The sequence below is a fragment of the Xenopus laevis genome, chromosome 4S (genome assembly GCF_017654675.1).
Source record: "Xenopus laevis strain J_2021 chromosome 4S, Xenopus_laevis_v10.1, whole genome shotgun sequence".
Lineage (NCBI taxonomy): Eukaryota > Metazoa > Chordata > Amphibia > Anura > Pipidae > Xenopus > Xenopus laevis.
In genome coordinates, this window is record NC_054378.1 from 95433408 (window position 1) to 95459882 (window position 26475).

General features: G+C 36.6%; 1 protein-coding gene across 3 annotated transcripts in view; it reads right to left on the reverse strand.

The window, feature by feature from the left end:
• The window catches only part of LOC108715732 (BMP/retinoic acid-inducible neural-specific protein 3), a 562767-nt gene that overhangs the window by 364455 nt on the left and 171837 nt on the right, over positions 1 to 26475 (reverse strand). Inside the window, exon 1 of one of the 3 annotated variants that reach the window (XM_041561593.1) lies at positions 24806 to 24888. The exons of the other annotated variants lie outside the window; for them this stretch is intronic. The gene's annotated coding sequence lies outside the window, so the exon portion shown is untranslated. Of the gene's footprint in view, positions 1 to 24805; positions 24889 to 26475 lie in introns of those variants that run through there. 3 annotated transcript variants of the gene reach the window in all.

Sequence of the window (26475 nt, forward strand, 5' to 3'; positions counted from 1 at the left end):
GGACTGTCTATGCAGACATATGTGTGACAAACTGTAACCCACAGCACCTTAATACCCCACTGAATTGTGTCTGTATGTTACCCTCCCATTTAGACTGTAAGCCCTACAGGGTAGGGTCCTCTAGCCTTTTGTTTCCTTGACACTGAGCACTTAATCTGTATTGTAATTATATTTTTTATATTTATGTGAATTGTATTTCTAATAATGCACTTATTGTTACTTTTTATTCCAATGACCCCTTGTTTGTTACTACTAATTTATTGTTTTGCTGTACAGTGCTTTGCCCTCAAGGAATGTAATAGGTGCATTTCCGCTCATGTTTTTTCATTCACAAAAAACTAAAATGTTCCCCCAAGTGATAAAAATTGCATCGAGGAATTCTAGGAATTGGAGGAATTCTACAGCAGTTTCACAAAATATTCACCACTGGCGAAACAAAAACAAGATCACTCACCGCTAAAAATATCTTTTAAACCCTTTAAAACATTAACTTGTTTATTATTGACCTGGAGGTGGGCATTGAAAATACTGTTTCTATTTTTGCAGATGATACTAAATTGTGCAGAACTATAGGTTCCATGCAGGATGCTGCCACTTTGCAGAGTGATTTGTCTAAGTTGGAAAACTAGGCAACAAAGTGGAAAATGAGGTTCAATGTTGATAAATGCAAGGTGATGCACTTTGGCAAAAAAAATATAAATGCAAGTTATACACTAAATGGCAGTGTGTTGGGAGTTTCCTTAAATGAGAAGGATCTAGGGGTCTTTGTAGATAACACGTTGTCCAATTCTGGGCAGTGTCATTCTGTGGCTACTAAAGCAAATAAAGTTCTGTCTTGCATAAAAAAGGGCATTAACTCAAGGGATGAAAACATAATTATGTCTCTTTATAGGTCCCTGGTGAGGCCTCATCTGGAGTATGCAGTTCAGTTTTGGACTCCAGTCCTTAAGAGGGATATAAATGAGCTGGAGAGAGTGCAGAGATGTGCAACTAAATTGGTTAGAGGGATGGAAGACAAATTATGAGGGTAGACTGTCAAGGTTGGGGTTGTTTTCTCTGGAAAAAAGGCATTTGCGAGGGGACATGATTACACTTTACAAGTACATTAGAGGACATTATAGGCAAATAGCAGGGGACCTTTTTACCCATAAAGTGGATCACCGTACCAGAGGCCACCCCTTTAGACTAGAAGAACATAACTTTCATTTGAAGCAATGTAGGGGGTTCTTCACAGTCAGGACAGTGAGGTTGTGGAATGCACTGCCGGGTGATGTTGTGATGGCTGATTCAGTTGCCTTTAAGAATGTCTTGGATGATTTTTTGGACAGACATAATTAGAGATGTCGCGAACTGTTCGCCGGCGAACTTGTTCGCGCGAACATCGGGTGTTCGCGCTCGCCGGAAGTTCGCGAACGTCGCGCGACGTTCGCCATTTTGGGTTCGCCATTGTTGGCGCTTTTTTTTGCCCTCTCACCCCAGACCAGCAGGTACATGGCAGCCAATCAGGAAGCTCTCCCCTGGACCACTCCCCTTCCCTATAAAAACCGAAGCCCTGCAGCGTTTTTTCACTCTGCCTGTGTGTGCTGAAGAGATAGTGTAGGGAGAGAGCTGCTGCCTGTTAGTGATTTCAGGGACAGTTGAAAGTTTGCTGGCTAGTAATCGTTTTGATACTGCTCTGTTATTGGAGGGACAGAAGTCTGCAGGGGTTTGAGGGACATTTTAGCTTAGGTAGCTTTGCTGGCTAGTAATCTACCTTCTACTGCAGTGCTCTGTATGTAGCTGCAGTGGGCAGCTGTCCTGCTTCTGATCTCATCTGCTGACTGCTGCAATAACAGTAGTCCTTGTAAGGACTGCTTTTATTTATTTTTTTGTTGTTTTACTACTACTACTACTACTACTACTACTATAAGAGCCCAGTGCTATTAGTCTAGCAGTGTTGGGGAGTGGGACTGGTGTGCTAATCTGCTGCTCCTAGTAGTTCAGCAGCACCAACTTTAATTTTTTTTTTTTAATATTCATTTTTTTTTTATTTTACTTTTTTTATTTTACTACCGCTGTAGTAGTGTATAAGTTGACCTTTTAGGCATTATTTGCCCTGTAGGCATTATTTGCACACTGTTTTCTTCAACCCGCCATCGAGCTGTGTGACCTTGTTCCCATTCTGTCTAAATATCCATAATATTACCGTCTCCAGAAAAAACACCGGAGTCACTTTTTTCAAGCAGCATTCATATATTTTACGTAATCCGTATCCACCGCTGTAGTAGTGTATACGTTGGCCTTGTAGGCATTGTTTGCCCAGTTTTTTTTGGCCACAGCCACTGAAGCACAGAGGCCAGAAAAAATATGCCATATAAATGCTGAAAATAGTCATTTTTTGCCATACGTTGACTCAACGTATATGGCAAAAAATGACTATTTTCAGCATTTATGTGGCATATTTTTTCTGGCAACTGTGCTTCAGTGGCTGCAACCAAAAAAACTGGGCAAACAATGTCTACAAGGTCAACGTATGGCGAAAAATTACTATTTTCAGCATTTATATGGCATATTTTTTCTGGCAACTGTGCTTCAGTGGCTGCGTCCAAAAAAACTGGGCAAACAATGTCTACAAGGTCAACGTATGGCGAAAAATGACTATTTTCAGCATTTATATGGCATATTTTTTCTGGCAACTGTGCTTCAGTGGCTGCGTCCAAAAAAACTGGGCAAACAATGCCTACAAGGTCAACGTATGGCAGTTGTTTAAAGAGAACAGTAGATTACTAGCCAGCAAAGCTACCTAAGCTAAAATGTCCCTCAAATCCCTGCAGACTTCTGTCCCTCCAATACAGAGCAGTATCAAGCAGATTACTAGCCAGCAAACTTACTATCATCTGTCCCTGAAATCACTAACAGCTCTCCCCCTACACTATCTCTTCCAAGCACACACAGGCAGATTTTTCAGATACATTTTTGCCCTTGATCCCCCTCTGGCATGCCACTGTCCAGGTCGTTGCACCCTTTAAACAACTTTAAAATCATTTTTCTGGCCAGAAATGTCTTTTCTAGATGTTAAAGTTCGCCTTCCCATTGAAGTCTATTTGGTTCGCGAACCGTTCGCGAACCGCTCGCATTTTTGCGCAAGTTCGCGAATATGTTCGCGAACTTTTTTTCCGACGTTCGCTACATCCCTAGACATAATATCAAAGGCTATTGTGATACTAAACTCTATAGTTAGTATAGGTATGGGTATATAGAATTTAATTAACAGTAGTGAGGGGTGTGTATGGATGCTGGGGTTTCATTTGGAGGGGTTGAACTTGATGGGCTTTGTCTTTTTTCAACCCAATTTAACTATGTAACTATGTAACTATATTGCAAAATTGCTCAGGATTATCCTTTTTTTCATTGATCAAAAAAATTTTTTGGTTATATGACCCCTCTAAAGCAGAGGCACTCATACTTGTAGGTCCCTTGAAACAGGCATTTGTAAAAGAAAAGTTGATTTCAAATTTAAAAGGTCTAAGGCTTTTTAGGCTAGGACTTTTTATGGTACTATAACCATTTATGCATGCATTACAAATTCTGTTAATTCAAAGCACGTATGTTCATATGTTGAAATTATAAAAAAGTTCAATTAAATTTCTGTTTATATCAAATATAGAGCCTCCTTTACCAAAGGAAAGCTAAAAATAATATATTTATGAAGAGCAAGAATGAAAAAGTAGGCAGAAATACACAATCAATTTTGTTTCAAAGCATTTTAAGATTGTTCTGATACTGAAACTGGAGTATTGCTCATTTTGCAAAAAGTAATTCTTACCAATTTTGACTTTGACAAGGTAACATTTGCTATGATTTCAGCTTTATGGAATCAACTCTTTGAAAGCTCTCAAGTAGAAATTGTTTTGCCTTACTTCAATGATAGGAGATATTAACACTTTTTTAAGCTGTAGCCTAACAGAAAGAAATTTTAAGAGGGTAATGAAGTGTAAAGGTTTTGTAAAAAAAAAGTGGATGCGATACTCACGCTCAACATGAGGCCAATAAACAGAGTTGTGTGCAACAAGTGTTCTGCTTGCTGTTTTAAATTATATAAATAACCGTGGAGTTCGAGTAAACCTGATGTTTAAAAGGAGCAAGTTTCATAATAATCATTATATAAATGCATAATATTTAATATATATCAATAAATAATAGTCAATATAATTGTCTTTTTCAATACTTTTTCTGCAAAATGACATACATTTTACCCATAATATTTATTATTTTATGTTTTATTCAACGGTAATCACCTTCAACATTTGGTTCAGGATTATGGAAAATTCAGGAGGGCAAAAGTGGTATAAAGGTGATGCCTTTATTGGCTAACTAAGATAACAACAGGAAAATACAGGTTGACTAATTCCAAAGACATGGCAGGTGTATACTTACACAAGTATCAAACAAGGACTGTACAAAAATTACAGGACCACAAATTACACATCCAAGGAAACACGTGATTCCTTACCATAAGCACTGCTAAATCCTAATTTATAAGGACTAGTTACAAAATGTACTTTGTTATCATGCCATTATCAGTCAGATCCTCAGTTAAAAACACCATTGTTTGTAGCAAACATCTGTCCAATAGACTTGAATGGATTACACCAATTCTAAGGTGGTCAAAATGCAAATTCATTTAATAAGATGAAATTTGTTTCAAATACTATGAGATATGAACATAGGAATAATAAAGAGAGTGTGCTAAGAAGTCATCAGCTCTGGAAAACCTCTGAGACATCATTAATGATTATAAATAATATTATTTAATCATTTCTCAATGGGTTTCTGAAATTTCATACACATCACACTTTGGGGGTTATTTACTAAACTCCGAATGCAAAAATTACCAAAAAAAAAAAAATCGGACTTTTAAAAAAATCTATTAAACCCCGAGGATGGAAAAATCTGAATTTGAAAAGCCGGTATCTCAGACCTGTCTAGGTTGCATATAAGTCAACGGTGCCAATGATTTTTTTGATGTGCGCTGGATTTTGTGCAATACCCCGAAGTTTTCGGGGTTTTCGGGTGAAAAATCCGAAAAATTCGTGAAAATCTGATGAAAAAATGGGAAAATCAGATTTTTACCTCAAATAAAATGTTCGGGAAAATGTAATAACAAAGAAACGCAAAAAACCCGAGCAGATTTGATCAGAGTTTGCAGCAGAAAATATTGAGGTAAATTCGGTCTTTGATAAATAACCCCCATAAACTATGCACCTCTCTAATATTTTCAGTGCTATTGATCTGGAAAAGGAACATGTCTTCTGTAAAAATGTAAATCAATCCATTTGGTAGGCTCAAGTTCTATCTATGTGGGTGCCATTAATTTAGTACATACTGTACTGTAATGTATTCCTACCAATGGTGCAGTACAAAAATGCAATGTGTCTTGAATCATTTGCTCCTTGGTGGCACATCTAGAGCAGTGCAGTAATGCAGTAATCATGAGTACAAGAAATGCATTTATTGCTTGCTTTGAGAAGTCAGTAAGTGTCAACTTTGGGTACATTGGTTGCAGCCACAGGCACATCTTATTGTGCCTCAGTAATAAGGCAAAGGGTGAAGGGTGGCCAAACACAAGGTTCTTTGTGGCCAAACAACATGATACTGTGTCTGTTTAACAAACTGCCTCATTAGTAAATACACACTAGAGAGAAATAGGTTATTGTCCCTTGAATGTTAGATATGTATGATGCATTTGCATGACAAAACAAATCCAACAAATTTCCAGTATTAGTATATTCATAAAACATGTTGTGACCAATGATTATGACATAATGGGGGTTATTTGCTAAAATTTCATATTATTTTATAAAAACCACTTCTACCAAAATCCCATCCACAAACACACACATACTCACACTCACATGGTCCTCAGTGGGCCCCCTTGCTTCTAATCATTTGGTCCATTCCCCATTTCTTTATGGTAAAATAATAATAATGGAATAATAAAGTATAACAAGTAGATATAAAAGACTAAGAAAAAACAGCTACCCTTTGTGAATAAAAATTCACCCGTCACACTGTAATATCTTCATTAGGCTTTTATTGCATTGGGAATCTTAATTGCACATTGCGAACTTTAAACACCTGCTTTGCAGTTTTTTTTATATAGCATCACAAATAATTTTTGCAATTGCGAAATTTTATTAAATACACTACAAACATTCACAAACTTTAAAATTCGCAATCGAAGGATTTTAGAGCAAATAGTGTGATCGAACGATCGAAGGATTATTCCTTCGATCGAACGATAAAATCCTTCGAATCGAACGATTCGAAGGATTTTAATCCAACGATCGAAGGAATATCCTTCGATCAAAAAAACTTAGGAAAGCCTATGGGGACCTTCCCCATAGGCCAACATTGAGTTTGGTATCTGTTAGATTGCGAACTAGGGGGTCAAAGTTTTTTCTTAAAGAGACAGTACTTCGACTATCGAATGGTCGAACGATTTTTAGTTTGAATAGTTCGATTCGAAGTCGTACTCGAAGGTCGTAGTAGCCCATTCGATGGTCGAAGTAGCCCAAAAAACACTTCGAAATTCGAAGTTTTTTTACTTCGAATCCTTCACTTGAAGTTAGTGAATCTGCCCCTTATTCTCATTGAGAATGAATTGTGAATGATTTTGCACTAGCGACCAATATTACATTTACCCCTAGGAGAATAAAGAGTAGAGGATGAATAATATTTTGGAAAGTGGGCCCATGGTCTTAGGTTTTCTGGTGGGCTCACCATTTAACAGTTTTTTGGTGGACCCCTGGCATCCCAGTCCACCACTAGAACACCATGTACTTTAATTAACACTGATGAATGGAGAAAAGCACATTCAGCACCCTGGACAGCAGCTTTGTCTGCATTAGCTTTACTGAAATGTATTGCTAATGGTTTAAAGGGAAATGCACCTTTCATAGATTTGAATGACCTTTATTTATTTATGTATAATGAGAGTGAATGCAGAACTCTCTGTTTTACTAAAACATGTAAATCAGGACCATAAGCAGCAAATAAAAAGAATGTTTAAAGATCAAATAATACAGTTATTAACCATCCATTAACCCTTGTGGTGCACCACATATAAATGAGAGTTCAGGCCTGCTTGTTGTGTACACTTTACATTGCTGTGCACTTATTTATAATTCCTGGTGTTGAATCCATGAATTCCAGTATTCAGAATTTGTAATCTGCCAGTGGATATCCATGCTGTGTTCCTAGGTAGTGCATCATCCAATCTATCGTTCTGGCTATACTTTTGGGTAGAACTGGGCCACTAGCTAAGTGGGACTGGAACCTGGGGCTCTCACCTACTCAGCGAAGGGGCCGGTCTAATGAACCTTCTGGTTCTTATGAGACAATTCCCTAGCTGGGCCTTAGATCGGCAACAACTACAGTGAAGGCCTATTGGATCAGGAACATAAAGGACCTAAACTGCAAGGAGAGTGGAGTCCTTCCCTCGCACTTGCTGCACCATCTGCAAGTTTCACTTAGTGTGCCAGTCTTTCCTGCACTTAACCAACTTTACATCCCAGGGGATCTCGGTCTACCAGATCTGTGTGTGCTCTCTTCTTGCCTTGAATTCCTCCTTCCCAGCATCCCTTACACAGTCAGCCTTGATGTTTCCGGATTGCCTAACACTGCCATCTGCAGGCTAGAGCTGATCTCTGCATCATCCTTATCTATCTGCCTATTACAGAAGGAGCAGCAGCATTCATCTAGGAACAGAAGGCAGGAAGGAATGAGCACAACTAAGGGGGTTATTTGCTAAACTCCGAATACAAAAATCACAAAAAATCCATGATTTTTTTTATATAAAATCTGACTTTAAGGGGCATATTTATCAAGGGTCGAATTTTGAATTTGAAAAAATTTGAATTCAAAAAGACCAACTGAAATTAAGTTGAAGGTTTTTTTTGGGCGAATAGGTCAGTTTTTGATCGAATAGGTCCGTATTCAGCTGAATTTGAATCGTACGAATCGAAGCAATAGCGCATTTGATCGAATTCGAATCAAAGTTTCCTTAAAAAAAAAAACCTTTGATTTTTCAAAGTCCACCAATTGACTCCAGATAGGTTCTAGTAGGCTAAAACATCAATTTGGCAGGTTTTAGATGGCGAATGGTTGAAGCTGAATATTTAAAGAGACAGTACATATTAAATTTTGACACTTGATTTTTTTTAAATTCAAATTGAATTTGTAATATTCCCTAGTCGAAGTACACAAAAAATTAGAATTTTTTGGATTTGAAAATTCACCTCGACCTTTGATAAATCTGTCCCTTAGTGTGAGGAGTGCATTTTGATGCAAGTATCTAAAACTAATGAAAGTAGATTTAAGCTGGCCATAGACTCAAAGATCCGCTCTTTGGCAACATCGCCAAACGAGCGGATCTTTCCCCGATATGCCACTAACGGCATGGCTAAATCAGGGGTAATCTGAGCGTTCAGCTGTATGGTCCAACGATCGGATTACGATACGCCAAGGGGCACCGACGAGTCGGTCGGGTAAAAATCAAACCTTCCCAATCAATATCGTGGGCAGATATTGATCGGGAAGACCCATCGGAAGCCCCCATACACAGGCAGATAAGCTGTCAAATTGGTCTAAACGACCGATATCGGCAGCTTTATCTGCCCGTGTATGGCCACCTTTAGGTGCAACTATCTGCAAGGAAAAGCACAAGTTGCCATCTGTACTTGAGGATGAAAATGAGCCCTTAAGGCTTCTAAAAAGAGGCAAATGAACCAAGGGTTTTTAGCAGGTGCTATGCATGCTAGTTAATAACATCCTTGTATAAATCACAAACAGTTGCAAAAACTGAGCAACTCAAATAATGAATATTCAATAGTCAAATTACTATTTGTATCTATGATATGGAAGAATAAAAAAGCAGAGTCTTGAGGCATGCAGGGTGAATAAAAAATGTGCAATTGTGCTATATAGTTATGTACATAATCCCATTGCAAGTGATGCCACATGCCCAGTAGCCATTAAACATTCAGTTGCAGTGATAAAATGACCTTGGGGTAACATAATGTGTAACAGTATGTTCAATTCATCTGACCCTGCACTCCCGGATATGTACTATATCACTGTGCCGACAGTTTGTTTGTGCCATTATCCCAAGCAGGTGATGTGCCCTTTCTTATTTCACTCTCATATCAGACACACCAATTAAACTCCATTACAGTTATTCACAAAATATTTCTGAAGATGCATTTTAAAGGGTATTTATTTTTAGCAGATCGAAATTACAGCTTTATGCAAACTTTGACATTGTTGAACTCAGGTTCATATATTTGAAAGAAAAAAACCTCACACTTTAGTATAACTTTCATTCTGTTCAGTATATTCCGATAACTTGATTTGCACTTTAACCATTAAAAAAACGAACTTTAAAAAGATGTGCATAACATTTTTCAAATGCATAGATTAGTTTAATACTATTTATTTCACTCAATATGTTACATCACGGCCTCTCTCTTAAAAATCAGACATTAAAGACAAATTTATTGGCATAATGACTGGCCCAGCTATCATTGGCTGTTGAGAAAATCAATTTCTTTCTTTCTTTATGGTCCCTGTGCTCTAGTAAATGTGTTCATATAAAAGAAGTTAATTTGTGTCAGTGGTTTCAAGAGGCACTTACAACATTTTATAGAGATCTGTCCAGGAAAGTAAACACATTTTTTTTTACTATCCAAGCTCATTTTTATATTTGAGGATTAAGTTATACCATTGCTTCTATTAAACCAATGATCCCCAACCAGTAGCTCGTGAGCAACATGTTGCTCCCCAACCCCTTGGATGTTGCTCTCAGTGGCCTCAAAGCAGGTGCTTATTTTTGAATTCCAGACTTGGAGGCAAGTTTCAGTTGCATAAAAACGAGATGTACTGCCAAACAGAGCCTCTTGTAGGCTGTCAGTCCACATAGGGGCTACCAATAGCCAATCACAACCCTTATTTGGAACCACCCAGGAACATTTTTCGTGCTTGTGTTGCTCCCCAATTCTTTTTACATCTGAATTTTGCTCACGGGTGAAAAAGGTTGGGGACCCCTGTATTAAACACTCCCATATTGGTTAACAAGTGAATTGCCACTGGAGAAACATATGCAGAGCTGCTACTTTCCGTAGTACCCCGAAGTTTCCTCTTTCAATTTTAAGAAATGAGCCATGTTGTATTTTGATTTGATCTTCTACTCAATCAAAGAACATATTTCTTTTACTACAATCATACCTGCAGCATCATTTTGCAAAGGCAAGTATAGACCAAGGAGACACTTCCAAGTTGTTGGTTGTGCATAAGCAGCTATTGTGTAAATGTGCAATGCATATGCTTTTTATGCTGAACATAATTGATCCAAAGTTTGAAACAACTACAAATGCTTTCTGGGGACTTCTTATCACAATTAGCCGATCTCTGTGTTACAATGACAGAACAGCTGCAATCCAGTAAAGCTTATTTGGTCTTGTTCTGACAGCATTTAGCTGCCATGGATAAAGCTTTCCTGTGGGCATCAATACTGAAAAGTTTCAAGTAACAGAGACAACTAGACAGTTCTCCTTTCCTTATAATGGTTTTGCCATGCCTTGGAGATAGCATTTCAAGAACAGAAAAAGCATGTTTAATCACATCAAGGTTTCTAACCAACTGTGCCTTATCCAGTTGGGAGGATGGTTGGAATCAAATCCCATTACAACCTTTTAAATAACAACATTTATAAACCTACAGATTGAAAACTTCTAAATCCAAAATAATCTTGAATGCAACCTTAATTAAGCCTTTGTTGGGGAACACCTTGCCCAATTTATCACTGACTCTTACATATATTTTAAATAACCTTAAAGGAACAGTAACACTAAAAATGAAAGAGTCCTAAACTAATGAAAATATAATGTACTGTTGTGCTGCACTGATAAAACTTGTGGGTTTGCTTCAGAAAAACAAATGTAGTTTATATAAACAAGCTGCTATGTAGCCATGGGGGGCAGCCATTCAAAGCTGAAAAAGGAGAAAAGGCACAGGATACACAGCAGATAAGCTTTGTAGTATACAATGTGATTCATCCAAATTTATCTATCTCCTCTGTATCCGGTGCCTGAATGGCTGCCCCCATGGCTACACAGCAGCTTGTTTATATAAACTATAGTTATTTTTTTGACACAAACACACCTGCTGAACCATTACATTACATTGTCCTTTTTTTAAAAAAAAAAAACACTATAATTTGTTGGTATTATTGTTCCTTTAACATTTGAAAACACAATGCTGACCTAATATTTACTAATGGAAATTCTTCATAATGTTTTAAGGTCACATTTTTCACAATTTGCAGCTATTTAATCATTTTGAGGATTTTTTTCTATTCAACTCCGGTATAATGGTCAATCAATTCATTGGACAGTTTGATGCAATAGAACAAAACCCAAATTTTATTATCGACCAGGCCTTGGAGGGATTTAAAATCTAACTCTAAGGGGCCCATTTACTAACAATTGAATTGCAAGTTTTTATACAAAACTTTGGTTTTTGTTTTCCTATATTTCTAAAAAGCTCTACATTTAGCTAGTGAAAAAACCTTTAATACCAGACTACGCCAAATAAAAGTTGTCAAGGTCCTATAGAAGTCAATGGAAACTGCGCTGCACTTGGACTGCTTTAAATCAATTGGGACTTTTAGAGGTTTTCTGATTTTTTGATCTAGGAATTGACTGAAAAACTTGAATTTTTAGAGGTTTTTGAGATATTTGTATTTTTGAGCATCATTCAGAGCTTTTTTTCATTTTCACTTTTTATATTTGGATCTTTTAGGTTTTTAAGTTTGTGAGATTAGTCATAGTTTAAAAAATCTCTAAAACTACTAAAATCTGATCTTTAATAAATAAGCCTCATATCTAAATCTATTCCCAAAACATCCAAAAATCTGAGATAACCATTTAATTCAAGCAATTCTTAGCTAGCAGTTAAATTATTTTACTGACCAGTCAACTCTCTAAATTCTCTTTTGTGCTGAGCTTTTTTAAGAAATATCCCTAAGTGGTTTAGTAAAGGCTAATAATTATCCTGGTTATGAAGAGATTTAGGGAATGCATAGATCACCCAACGCTTTCACTGACAAAAGCTGCCATAAACTATAAGATCAGCTTGGCAACATCTGTCCCCAATATGCCCACCAACATCAGGGCTATATTGGGTTAATTTGATCGATTGGATTACAATGAGGAGCAATGGGCTCTGACGGGTCGATCGCCTGAAAAAATAAACCTTCCCGATCGATATCGTAGCCAGATAGTGATCTGGAAGACCCATCAGAAGCCCCATACACGGGCAGATAAGCTGCTGAATTGGTCTAAAGGACCGATATTGGCATCTTTAATCTGCCCATGTATGGCCACCTTTACTGTATGATGTATTTTTAAACCTTAGGAGCAATGTTGCAATGCTATTTTTATTGGATGAACATATGTAAAAATGTTTTTACCTTACTTTATAACAGTCCAGAAAGAACATTAATAAATATCTAATTTCTGCAGTGAGACACTTTGTTTATACATTGATTTCTAAATCCTTTTTTTTTTTTTTGGTAAAAAAAACCTAAAGCTAGGGCTTGTGCTTAGCAACATTTCCTTGTAGCTGCCAGCTGAGCAACTAAGAAGATAGATGTATGCACTGCAGTTCATACAGATTTTAATTATTCCAAAGCCATTGGGATTGACATTCTGACTCTTTAGCCTTATATGCCACTGGCTGCACACCTTTAACAATTTAAGCAACAATTTTCTTGTGTATGGACACATATGTGCAATAAACCTACAAATTCTGGGAAGATGGATGTGTGCCTAAAATGTGTTTCATAATCTTACAGTCCTGTAAATGTACAGTATTTGTTTTTATAGGAGATAGAGAAAGAAAGAGGCACCATGTTTTTTGGACTTTGCTCCATGCCCCACCATCAGCACCTGTGAATGAAAGTCCTTTGCACATGAACCTGCATTTTACTATACAGTGCTGACTGTTAAAGAGACATGCAGATGTTTCCTCTACTACTCCATATCTCCCCCTAACTGGCATGCAAGTTGAGTGCAAAGGGGCCCTGTATTAACCACCAATGCAAGGTGCAGAATGCAGGTATGTCCCAGATGCAAGTGCATTCTGACTAGGCACTAAGGGGCAAATTCACTAAGATTCGTAGTTGCGCCAGGCGCAACTTTGCCTCACTTCGCCAGGCGTAGTTTCGCCAGTGCTACGCAAATTCACTACAATCCGAAGTTGCGAGGGGTAACGTAAGGTTGCGAAGTTGCGCTAGCGTTGAAGTGAAGCGAAGTTACGCTAGCGAAGGTTAATTTGCATATGGCGCCAAATTCAAATTTCAATGGAGGAATACGTAGAATCACTACAAATGCCTGGGAAACCTTCAAAACATCAAATAAAAATTTTTTTTTGCCCTACACATGTGCCCACTGTATAGTTAAGTTGCCATGAGTTAGGAAATGTAGGGGGGAAGGAGGGGAGCCCAAAAAAAATTCTCGATCTTTTTCAGCCTATCACCCATAATATAGAAAACATGCCAGCGTTTTTTGGGACTTAGAAAAAATGTGAACTTTTTTGGAAGCAATCCCTATCTACTCTATTGCGCTTTGCCTGGTCTGAGGTGGCGAAGGAAGTCTAGCGTAAAAGGTAGCGTTCAGTACACTGCGCGCGTTAGTGAATTTGCGTAGTTACGTCCGTAGCAAAAATTCGCCAGGCGTAAGGGTGCGAAGTAACACTAGCGAATCTACACCAGCGTTCGTTAGTGAATTTGCAAAGTAACGAAAATGCCCAACACTAGCGAATTGACGCTAGCGTTCGGCGCTTCGACGCTTAGTGAATTTGCCCCTAAGGGTCAAAAAAATTAAGGCTAATGGCATCAATAATTTTTTTGCAAAAAGAACAGCTGCGATAAAATGCCCTTTGACTGACAATGTGTTTTGCATGAACACAGCAAAATATACCAATTGACTATAATGTATATTGTGCAATGTATTTTTGTGCTGCTGTATTTCAGTACATTAGTCTCACCATGTTGTCAAAGATGGGAGTAAAAAGTAGGTTAGGATGCATTACATTTTCATTTTTGAAACTTATAATAGGGAAATTCAGTATCCCAAATCCTGAAATGACCACACCAAATCCACAGAAAAACACACAGACATTTTGTTATGCCTCCTTCTTTTACTTCTCCTAAAATTAAAACACTAATCGCTTCTATGAATATGAATATAACTGATACAGATATACTGTTCTGCTACAGATTGTTCTGTATCTTTGGCTGTATTTTATTTTAAGTGTATCCTTAATATGGTTCTGGTATTAATAAATGGTTATAAACTCATTTTATGCCAATGTGAATAAAAAAAAAAAACTCATTCAGGCAAATTTTGTAGCATTAATTAGCAGCTATATTTTGCTAAGTAGAAAGCACATAATGAAAAATATATATAATACTGTATTAAAACTATAAACCAGTTATAGAAAGGAAAACTATAGTAGAAAATTATGAGGTCTATATCTAATAACCAAATAAAACACTCCAATCATATTATTAAATTCATGAAAAAAATAAAATGTGGAACAGCCAATATTCTTGTTTTCCATTGCATATCCTGCATAATTTACTTAATAGAGTAAGAATAATATAAAATAACCCCTAAAACCAAAGTACAACTAACAAGGCAATGTCCAACAAGGATAAAGCTGCCCTTTGCAGTTTCAAGTCCTTTGTTCTACGGGGAGAAAACAGCTGCTGACTTTTATGTTTAGAAGAACGACAAAAGACAGCAGAGGTTTATCCATTATGTGTCTCTGGTGAAGGTCTTGTTGCCATGTGCTACTGGCATGTATATTTTGCGCACAGTGAGGTACAGTAGAACAATACATTCATGGAACAAACAGAGGTCAATACGATAATGAAATACAAATAATAAACAGAGTTATGTTCAACATTTAGGGGCAGATTTATTAAGGGTTGAATAGGAAATTCTAATTCGAATTTTCAAATTTTATTTTGGTCAAAACTCTCAAATTCCAATTGTGAATTATCCAAACTCGATTCAAATTTTAATTTGACTTCAAATTTTGAGATTTTTCAACCTTATACCCTGGAAATAATTTGAATTTAACTATTCACCACCTTAAACCTGCCGAGTTCATGTGTAATTCAGTGGGAGAGGTCCAGTGAACCATTTGAAGATGTTATTAGCCTTCCTGACATTCAAGTTTTTTTAAGAAAAAAAACTTGATTCGAGTTTAGTCAAATTAGATTAGAATTTGTTTCAAGTTTTCAGGTTGGTAATATTCGTTTGAGTTTTAGATATTTTTAGAATATATTCGAATTTATTAGCATTAAAAAAACTCACATGAATTCAAAATTTGACCTTTGATAAATGGGTCTCTAAATACTATGGGGCAGAATTATCAAAGGTCGAATTTAGAATTTGTGTAAATTCTTTTTACTCTAATAAATTCGAATATACTCACAACTCAAATGGGAGTTTATTTGAGAAAAAATGTCTAAAACTCAAACAAATATTTCCGACCTGAAAACTAGATTCAAATCAAATTCGACTAAACTTGAATAGAGTTTTTTCACTGACAAAAACTTGAATGTCAGGAAGACTATTAACATTTTTAAATGGGTCACTAAATCTCTGCCTTTGACTTCTACATGACCTCAGCAGGTTTTAGGTGACGAATAGTCGAATTCGAGTTGTTCCCAACTTCAAGGTATGATAAATTTCAAATTCGAGTTTGGATTACTCCCAACTCAAATGTGTGAGTTTTGACCAAAAATTCAACTCGAAAATTTTAATTCGAATTTAAAATTTGAACCTTAATAAATCTGTCCCTTGGGGCAGATTTATCAAGGGTAGAATTTTGAATTAAAAAAAAATTGAAATTTGAATTCAAAATGACCAACCGAAATGAAGTCCAAATTTTTTTTTGGTTGAATAGGTCTGTTTTTGATCGAATAGGTCCGTATTTGGCCGTATTCGAATTGAAAGAATTGAAAGAATCGAAGGAATAGCACATTCGATCAAATTCGATTTGAAGTTTCCCCCCCCCAAAAAAAGTGCACCAATTGACTCCAAATGGGTTCTAGGAGGTCCCCCATAGGCTAAAACAGCAATTTGGCAGGTTTTAGATGGTGAATGATCGAAGTCGAATTTTAAAAGAGACAGTACATGATAAATTTCGATATTCAAATTTTTGAATTTTTTTAAAATTTGAATCAAATTTGGACTATTCCCCAGTCGAAGTACACAAAAAATTGCTTGAAATTCACATTGACCTTTAATAACTCTGCCCCAAGTGTTAAAGAGACAAGAGGAACAAGATCCCTACCCTCTTGAGCTTACAGTCTAAATGGGTGGATAACTTATTAACAGTAGGAAGATAATAAATAATAGATGCTGCAGTTTTCATGGATTTCAATAATATCAGTAGACCTGTGTGCTTTTTATAAATCCCTCAGACCCTTTTAACAAATAGTTCCAATTACACCTTAATATTTTTTCTCACACTTATCAAAATTTCTCATGTTGGTGTTGCTAAATTCTTGATTCCTTCATGTGTACTAATGCATTACTTTTCCTCAAACATATAAAAATACTGTATATTTTTTTTGGTCCCAACAACTTGACATCTCAGAAGTTGGACTAAATAAAAACTTCTCAAATTGCCTTCATATGTGCATCTAATTCATATTTATGGTCAACTTGCACAAGTCATAAATAAATTACTTGGGTGCCTTTGTGAACGACACAAGAAATAATATGGGGAGAGCTAGGGAAACATTTTTTAAAATTTTTTTAAGACTGATAAACAAATAAAATTATGTACATGTCTATTTTAATAATTCTGCACTTAACTGTATACTATTTATTCATCTTTTTGGATTTTGATCATCTTAAGGAAGTTGGGTTGGAATATCTTCCTACAAAAGACATGGTCAGCAGCATAGAATGTCAGCAATGGTTAAGATATAAATGTAACTACTTTAAAACATAAAAAAATATACGGAATGAAAGATGGAGGCTTCCATTAAAGACCCATCAGTGGTGTGGGTACAAACAACATGATCTCTCTCTTGACTAATAAATAATGTATGTAAGGAATTATATTCAAAACATTAGCAAACAGTCAGAACTGATTATTTTTTCCTATTAAAGGTCAAGAATTGCAGCTAGTGTTTTGATACGCAGCAGAAAATCAGCCTTTAAAAATGGTAAATATTTTTTATCACAGCTGACTGATTGAAGCTGAGGGGCAAGGTTGCTCTGTTAACAGATAGAGCCATGTGTGTGGTTAAGAACAGGTTCTAATCAGACAGCACAATATATACTCGAGTATCATTAACCTGTTATAAATCCTTTTGAATAATATTGTTTTAACCTTCAAGTTACAGTATGGTCCAATATGATGTTTGGTATTGGAATGATAAGGCATATTCAAATAACATGTGAAAGTATGGTCTCCTCTGTGGCCATTGATGCTATGAAAGCTAGAGGCCACTAAATACTCTTACAAGGCAATATCATTAACATGGCAAGGAAGATGTACTGTATATACTTGAGTATAAGCCGAGTTTTTCAGCACTCAAAATAAGCTGAAAAAGTCTCCTTTGGCTTACACTCGAGTCAGTTAAAAATTACCTAGCTGATCAACGCGACATGCTGCGCATACCAGGTTTACGTTGGCTATAACGTATAATATAACGTGCAGCCTGGATGACACCGCATGACGCACGTCATGTGACAACAGCGTCGGCATCCTCAGCACTCAGCAGCAGCATAGGCTCCAACCCAGTACTGGCAGTCTCGCAGGCACTATGGGCGGAAGAGAAACTACTAGTGATGGACAATAGCTGGCTGCTACCGACGGACGCAGGAAGCAGTTTGCCCACTGCCATGATTCACTGGAGCGGTGCAATTCCGATTTTGGGTGAGGCCGCTGCCCACAAACCACCTGCATGCTGCATATGTGTTTCTGGCATCACTCATCGCACCGCAGCGCATTTAGGTGCAGCTATCTTTCGAGCACATTCTTGAAGTGATCGTTAGTGTGATATCTTCTCTTTTTCGAATCAGTTCATCAGGCAGCATCAGCTTGGCAGTGACACTCCCTGTCCTAACTGTCCACAGTCCACTGGGCCTGACACATCATACCTTCTGAGGACTTTACTGGCTAAAACTTCACTGATTCTAAAGCCTCCAATTGAACCCTTTGTTGCAGCATTACAGAAGGTGGCACAGTTACTGACTTTTGGTCCTAACTAAACTAGGCTAATACTCGAGTTAATACGTTTTTCCAGTTTTTGTAGGTAAAATTAGGTACCTCGGCTTATACTTGAGTATATACAGTATTCATTTTTTAATTAAATTCATCCAGGTAAAACAATTGTGATTAAACTTTGAGTTTTTTTTGCAGTTGCAATATTATTTTTTGATTGCCAGCATATTTACAAAAGAAACCTCATCTGCAATGAGAAAAGAACGTACAATTGATTTGTTTCATTACTTTGCAAATTTGGCTAAAAAAAATAAATCAGATTGAATGTTACATTCAGGTTTTAACTGATCATGATTTTTTTGATGAGTAAATGTTGAAAATTAAAGTTTGGAAAATGAAGTGATCCTGTTTTTTTTATTTCAACTGTTATCTGGTTGCTGAAATTCTTCTTACCCTGAGCAACCAGGCAGTGGCGGGAACGCAGACTGGAAATAACTACAAGAGAGTCATAATAGAAAGATAAAAAAATATGAACAATATATCTTGCCTCAGGGTTAATCTGCTCTCCAGATGCTAAATTTAGTGATCTCCAACACACAAACAGCATTTTAATGTTCATTAAAACAAATGTCTCAAACGCCACACAAAATAAAAAACAAAGACCAGTTGAACATTGTCAGATATAATATCACTTCAATTTCATACTAAGGTTAATTGACTTTTAAATTTCAAGCAAAACGGTTCATAGACAAGGGAAAATTTGCAATACTATTCTACATTACTATAAATTTGATTTATCATAATAATTCTAGCTATGATTAGCTTTAGTAGTTAGGGGTTAAAGGGGTTGTTCACCATCCAAACACTTTTTTCAGTTCCATTGTTTTCAGATTTTCCAATTGCTTTTTGTCTTTTAGTTTTAACCGTTTTCCCAAAAATTACGGTTAAAGTTGAATCTTCCTGTATCTGGTGTCTCAGTGTGGCAGCTCAGTGATACAGGAGCATCTGAACTGTTACAATTTGCTACATTTAGTTGATACAATTAGTTGAGACATTTCTTAGCAGTATCTGTGGAATATTAGCAACTATTTTATCAATTCTAACAGCTGCCTTTAATGAAATGCAGGGATTTTGCTCAGCAGGGACAAAGATAACAAATGTATCAACTAAGGGGCATATTTGTCAAGGGTCGAATTTTGAATTGAAAAAACCTCGAAATTCGAATTCAAAAAGACCAAGGTCCGTATTCAAACGAATAGGTTCGTATTCGGCCAAATTCGAATCGTATGAATCGAAGGAATAGCACATTCGATCAAATTTGATTGGAAGTTTTTCCCAAGAAAAACTTTGATTTTTCAAAGTCCACCAACTGACTACAAATAGTTTCTAGGAGGTCCTCATTGGCTAAAACAGCAATTTCGGTTTTAGATGGCGAATGGTCGAAGTTGAATTTTTAAAGAGACAGTACATGATAAATTTCGATATTCGAATTTTCAAATTTTTTGTCAAATTCCAATAGAATTTGTATAATTCCCTAGTCGAAGTACACAAAAAAATCCATTTTTTTAAATAAATTTCGATTGGCCATTTTTTTTTAGAATTTTGAGTTTATGGGAGTTGATAGGAGTTTTTAGAAACTCTTATAACTTTAAATTCGACTATTGATAAATCTGCCCCCATATGTAGATTAATATTTTGAAAAGAAAATTTTTAGTGTCAGCATCACTTTAAAGCTGCCCAGGTCATCCTGAAGTTGAAAACATGTTCCAAAGGTTAAAAGGGACCATCTGCAATTGACTTCTACATGATTTCAACAGGTTTTGTATTTTCAAATTTGGATTTTTAGCAATATAGGAGCATAAATCAAACAATTCTAGTTTGTTCCCCCTTTAAAACACATCTAGAAAAATAGGAGGCTTGATAAATAGGCCCCTAAGTATTATGTAAGTGATCACTGCTTCCCAAACTGTGGGGCTGGTCCATTTAAGCCCCCTTAGAAATTTTGCTGGTAGTGGGGCTCTGTTTGAAGATTATGTTTATAAGTAGGATGCCCATTTGCTACACATACACCTCCCAAAAAGCACTGATGTACAGTAGATACATTTAACAACAATTAGACAAAATTAATATGTTTTATATGAAAATGGTAGATTGACAGGAGAGGGATGGTATAGAAAGATAAGCAATACAATTTAAGAATAAAATTGAACTGGGGTCAGTCATAACAACAATCAGATAAACTTTTTTCTTTTGTAGGCTGGGGAAGGCTGTAGGGCTGTAGGGAAGTGAACACTTTTAAAACCATTAAAAATAAATAGGGAGGCCCAAATGAAAAGTTGTTTAGTATAAGGACATCTTTAGGCTACTAAAAGCGGAAACCCCCTTGTTTATCCACACCATATTATTTTAGTACAATATCATAAGTTTAGAATAACGTCTCCCTAATTATGCCACTACATATAATATGTACATAGTGATGTATCTAATGTAGTAATATCTAGTATCACAACTGTCAACAGCACATGTTTGTTGTTATGCTTGAGGTGTTATACAATATATTGTGTTGGGTAGTAGACACTAGAGTGGGAGGTGGTGTAAACCTGCCCTATTCTGGTAGCTGTGTCAAGAGTTATCTGACATTCTACCACTGGGTCAGCAGGACACCGGGAAAAAACCCGGTGGGCCCCAGCTCACATGGGCCCTGCAGGCCCAGGCCCAGTCTCCCCAGCCTGTGCTCCACCACTCCTTAACCATGACCTCCCTGTGTAGGAAACACACAGATGCACAGGAAAATGGTTTTCACTGGCATGGGGGGGGTAAGCTTGACAGAGACCCCCTAGTCCAATGCTTCTACCACTACAGACTTTCCAGAAAATGACGCAATGTGAGATGAATTTATACTTGCAGTTTTTTATGACGTTATGTCTCTGTCATTTGTATGTTAAAATATTGATACCATGAAAAATATAGGTTTTGGCAGCAAACCGAAAGTCTGTTTTATAGCTATTATTACAAAATGAAACAAAAACATGATTATCCTGCATAGTTATTTTAATTATCATGGGTTAACTAAACAGTGCTTTAATGGCTTTCTACAAGTGCCTCAATGACTACAGAAAAACACTTACATTTCAGCTACACAAACCTACAGCATAAAAAGTGCACACAAATTACAACAAATTATCACCAAAAAAAGACCATGCTATAATTTACAAACTTTTTCTATAATAAAGGTTTTCTACAAAATGCCACTCATTCACAAAGTGTATGTGACTTGTATAGGATCCTGCATGTGTCATGTATTGCTCAGTAGATGTAAAAGATGACATTGTGCTGGTGTATGGAAAATGGAGTTGCTGTCTAATAAGCTGGATTTAATTAACAGCTCCAATATCTCATTGCTACTAAGAGGGAGACAGATACACGGAATGATGAAAAGATTTGCTAAGTTAACTAGCTAGCAATATAGATTAGCTGACCTAGATGCCATTAGATGCCCTTTGAGTTATGAATGTTGTTAATAACCGTAAAAATAAAATAGTAATACTAATAATAACATTTGTATTTGTTATTAAATAGAGATACTAATAAAAATTAAAACAAGGTGTATTCTGTAAAAGAAATGTTGCAAATAAATGTACAGGACTAGAACACTAATCTGTTCACTGTTAAATACGTTCATCAGCTATTCTTTTTTTAGTTTGTCTCTTTCATTGCAATGTCCCTACTTCGCAATTAGTGATAAAGCACCAAGGATATCCAACCTGTGGTACTATGCTACAGTTGCTGCTAAACTATACTTCCCAGGCTTCCCATCCACATAGAAGATTGATTATCTGCTCTATTCTGCTTTATACATACCTCGTTTACTGTCATAAGGCGCAAGATACAGAAACTGAGCTTTATTAACAATGACATGGCTGAACAGGTTGGAAATGAAAGCAGCACAATAGATGAAGAGTTTGGCTCTGCCTGAGCTAGTTATCACTTTCCTTCTTGGTAATCATCTGGCCAGCAATATCTACAGATTCCATAGTCAAGGAAATGGTTAAGATGTAACAATGATCTGGTTTCTAGTTATTATTCATTGTTTAATATCTACCCGTTTTCCTTCCCTCCCCTGTGACTCCGACTGATTAGTGAGCTAAAACGCTTCTTTTCAGTTCTTCCCTTTGAGCTTGATTAACACTGAGCTAATGGGTTTCTGTACATTTATCTTTTCCCTTCAAAGACTAGTCTGTTTACATGTTTCTACCAGTTTCCCCCCCCCCTCTCCAAGAACATGTTATCTTTGCTATTGCATTCCTCTTTATCTGGAACCAACCCCCCCTCTCTTTGGTTTTCTTCTCAACTTCTCATCTTCTTCTTTAAATAGAAGCCAAGCCAGCTCTCTGTATAAAGGGAGCATCTGCTGCATGTCACCATAAGTCAAAGAAAATAATATATCTTGTGGTTTATAATTTTATTAGGCACCAATTTTTTCCTTTTTCTCTTTTTTAGACTAATTTCTTCTCCACAATGATATCCTGTCCTCTTAACTCCCTCTCTCTATATTCCTTTAACCCCTTTCTTCATCACCTTCTCAACATAAATTAGAGAAAAAAGTCATACACTTGACACAGATGTGTGTCCTTGTTGATAAAATAACTGCAGCTATAGCAGTCCCAAGGTTAACTTCAGAACAGAATAAGTCATTACAAACTAAGAATCTGCTGATACCATGAGGTACACTCCACTGCTATTAAATACTATGGACCCCTCCCCCTGCTGGCGAATAGGAGACACTTTCAGAGTGAACTGTTGAAAACTTCTGTGAAGAGTAGTCACATTATAGGCAGCTTAAGTTCGGGGGCCTTTTGTAGTACATAGTGTTACATGATGTTTCTGTCTGCAGTTAAATGTTATTCCAGTTGTTGAACCAATTAACATAGAATACTAAAACATATGTATTATTTCCAGGTAATTAACGAAAATTACATCTACACCTTCACCTATCTAATCTATCATATCTGTCTTTCTATCTATATCTATGTGTGTGTGTGTGTGTGTGTGTGTGTGTGTGTGTGTGTGTGTGTGTGTGTGTGTGTGTGTGTGTATATATACACACACACACACACACACACTTATCTCACTTTCAGGCACTTGAAGAAAAGGAATATAATTAATCATAATTAAAAAATGTTAGTGGTGGTGTTCTTACTATCATTAGTCTGACAACCGAGTATTCATGTTATGATAGAATGTGTTTCTTCTTTTTAAAAGATATAAAGTATTTTATTCTGTATTGATTTTATTAAATATCTGTCAGCTTCAGAAAGAAGGGTTAAAGGCACAACTGTACATAAGCTCTCTGTGCATTTTATCTGCATAATTACTTCTTTCTGACTCAAGAAAGCCAAAAGTTAAAGTAGACTACTTCATTTGTCTAGAAATTCAGAGCTACAGCTGAAATCACCTTTTGAATGAATGCATTATTTTTGAAATTACAGGCACGGCTAAATCGGAAGAGAGGAGGTTATTAAAGGATTTTTTTATGTCAATGACTGCATATTGAAAACAGACGGAGGAAATTTTATACCAGTCTAAGCATTTTACTTCATGTCAACCTAATGAATAATGAAGTGCAATATGATGCAGTCATGTACAAAATGTAAGAAAAATATATATAAAATATATAAAATATTGTACCCACTGGAATTTGGAAGATGGGCTTTTATACAATGAAAACTTTAAGAAAACAATACAGAAGATTAATTACCAGGGAATATTAACCAGATTTAAACTTGTTTATTATACAACATAACATGGCATGGATCAGAATCCTACTTGAATTATTTTAGCTATTTTGTTGTTGCCTAAAAAGGCAAACAATCTGTCCAATGTCTTCAGTAATGAACAAGTTTAGCATTCAATGCAGGCACTGTGTATGATCAAAAAATTCCTGCAGTGTGCAAAGACACAATGAAATAGACTGGGAAGTTAGGCTGTGTTACACTAGCAGCCTAATAATAAAAACATTAGCTTGCATAAACCTATTTTAGTTATATAATGGCTAAATGTAAATGTCTTTCTTGTGACCAGACTCTCTGTACCCAGAGCCTTCACCCACATATACAATAATTGGAAAGGAAAAGAGAAAAGTAAAATTTGCAATGGGAAGGAAAACAGATCTTTCAGTCTAACTAATCACCCTAGGGGACAGGGCAATGAACTTTTTTCTGATGTCCTTTCTCAATGAGTGCTGAAGATCAAGTTAGAAATTCTTATCATAACTGGTTCCTTTCTCTTATTAAATATAATTACTGTATTTGTATTTAAATAACAGATATAATATCCAAAAACACCTTAGTTGTTGAATATTTTCAACAAGGTACATTTCACTTAATGGATTTATTAGGACACAATGACAAACATCATTTATGATGCTCAGTTTACGTGTTAAAATTCTTGGCAGGAAAAATCTGCATAGAAATGCTCTATAAAATTATTTTTCACCTATAAAAATACTCACCAGATGGCAGATCAGGAGGAAAATCTGCTGTCCACCAAATGCATCCTGAAAAGAAAGGTAAATCCCATAGTCTTCAAGATGATACAGAGGAAACAGTCAGTTAATGAACTTCAGTCTGTTGAAAAGCTCCAGGACACCAAGCAAAGCAACTCAGGAACTCAGAAAAAGCCACCAGAAATGATCATTCAGCACATAAAGATAGGGAGAAAAACTCAAGGATTCAGTTTAGAGCTTATCCTCAGGGATAAATGGAATGAAACAAGGAAAAAGACTTCCAGTGTAGCAAGTGGAAAGCTATCCTGAGGAAAAAAAAACCCAGCAGACCCAGTTTGAATCTAAACCTAGGAGTAAAATGTTGCTGAGGACTAGGTGCTAAAGAGGGAAGTAGAGAGGAGAGCTGTAGTCATCCAGAAAGATATAGCAGCTGTAATGATTTAGGGAGCTGGGGAGGATCCAATGAGAATTGAAGAGGCTGTAGATGGATATGGAACAGCCACAGAAATTCTGCACTGTTCTCAATGAACCTCAGCTTACTTCATGTGAAATGGTCTTTTCAGCTTCACAATCCAGCTCATCATTATTACTAATATTGTTCTGTGCTCTGATTCCCCCTCCCCAAAATCCCTCTCATCAGCAGCAAACTCTTGTGAGCAAAGCACAGCCTAACCAAATTTGCAGTTCTTTGCACTCAGATTAATTTGAGCTTGTAAGATACAATACGAAACACAAAAAGAGGACAAGAGCATCCACAGGGTGCCTGGTAGATGCTGGGAATGGAAAGGATTTTTTTTTTCACTCCAGCTTGTTCATTTGCAGAGCTAGTTGCAGCAAGCTCTTGATATCCTCAGTCATTTGCAATGCAACAGCAAGAACAGCTTTATCCAGAAACTACACTGCCACAATAAACAGGCTGAAACAGAGTATACGCTCTCTGCAGAGGCTTGCTAGGAAACATTATAGCATTTTTTGATTTGATTATGTTAGCGTGATCCTTTCAACAGTATACTTAACATAAAGGAGAGGAATCAGATGTCTGCTGAGGACAATAGCAGCGATCCACATGGTAAGCTTATTCTATTATTGGCATGCTTATTTCATTGTCAGCTCTCCTATTTTGCAGTGATATAGATGCACAGCTCATTAATTTCTGTGAAATGTTATAGACCTATTTGTTCCAGATATTATAGCCTTTTGGTGAATGTACAGCAACGTGTTCAGGCAGCAGGGCTCCTGGTAGCTATGCATGTAAGCTGGCTATTTTCTCATTAGATTGCTTGTGGTTATATAGTACATGTCACAGATAAGCCAGGGTTAACAGCAAATTCTAGGAGAGGCTAAGGCAGTGGAACCGTGGAAGGAAGAGAGACGCTTGCCCCGCAGCAATAACGATCTTGGTAAGTCAGTGTCAGTAACCTCACAACATGTATATATCAAAGGATCTTGTTTCATTTTGAGCATGTGATGGATTTCTCTATGTAAATGAGCAACAAGCCATTACTGTTTCCCTGATCTGAAACTAAAACAAAGGCTACCCATATTTAATTCTATAGAAACACAGCACCACCCATTGCAAATCACCATCAGTCTAATCCCCATTTGTTAAAGCAGAACAGTAGCCGCCTGTCTTCCTATCGAGGAGCCCACCAGTGCATACATTATATAAACGTGAT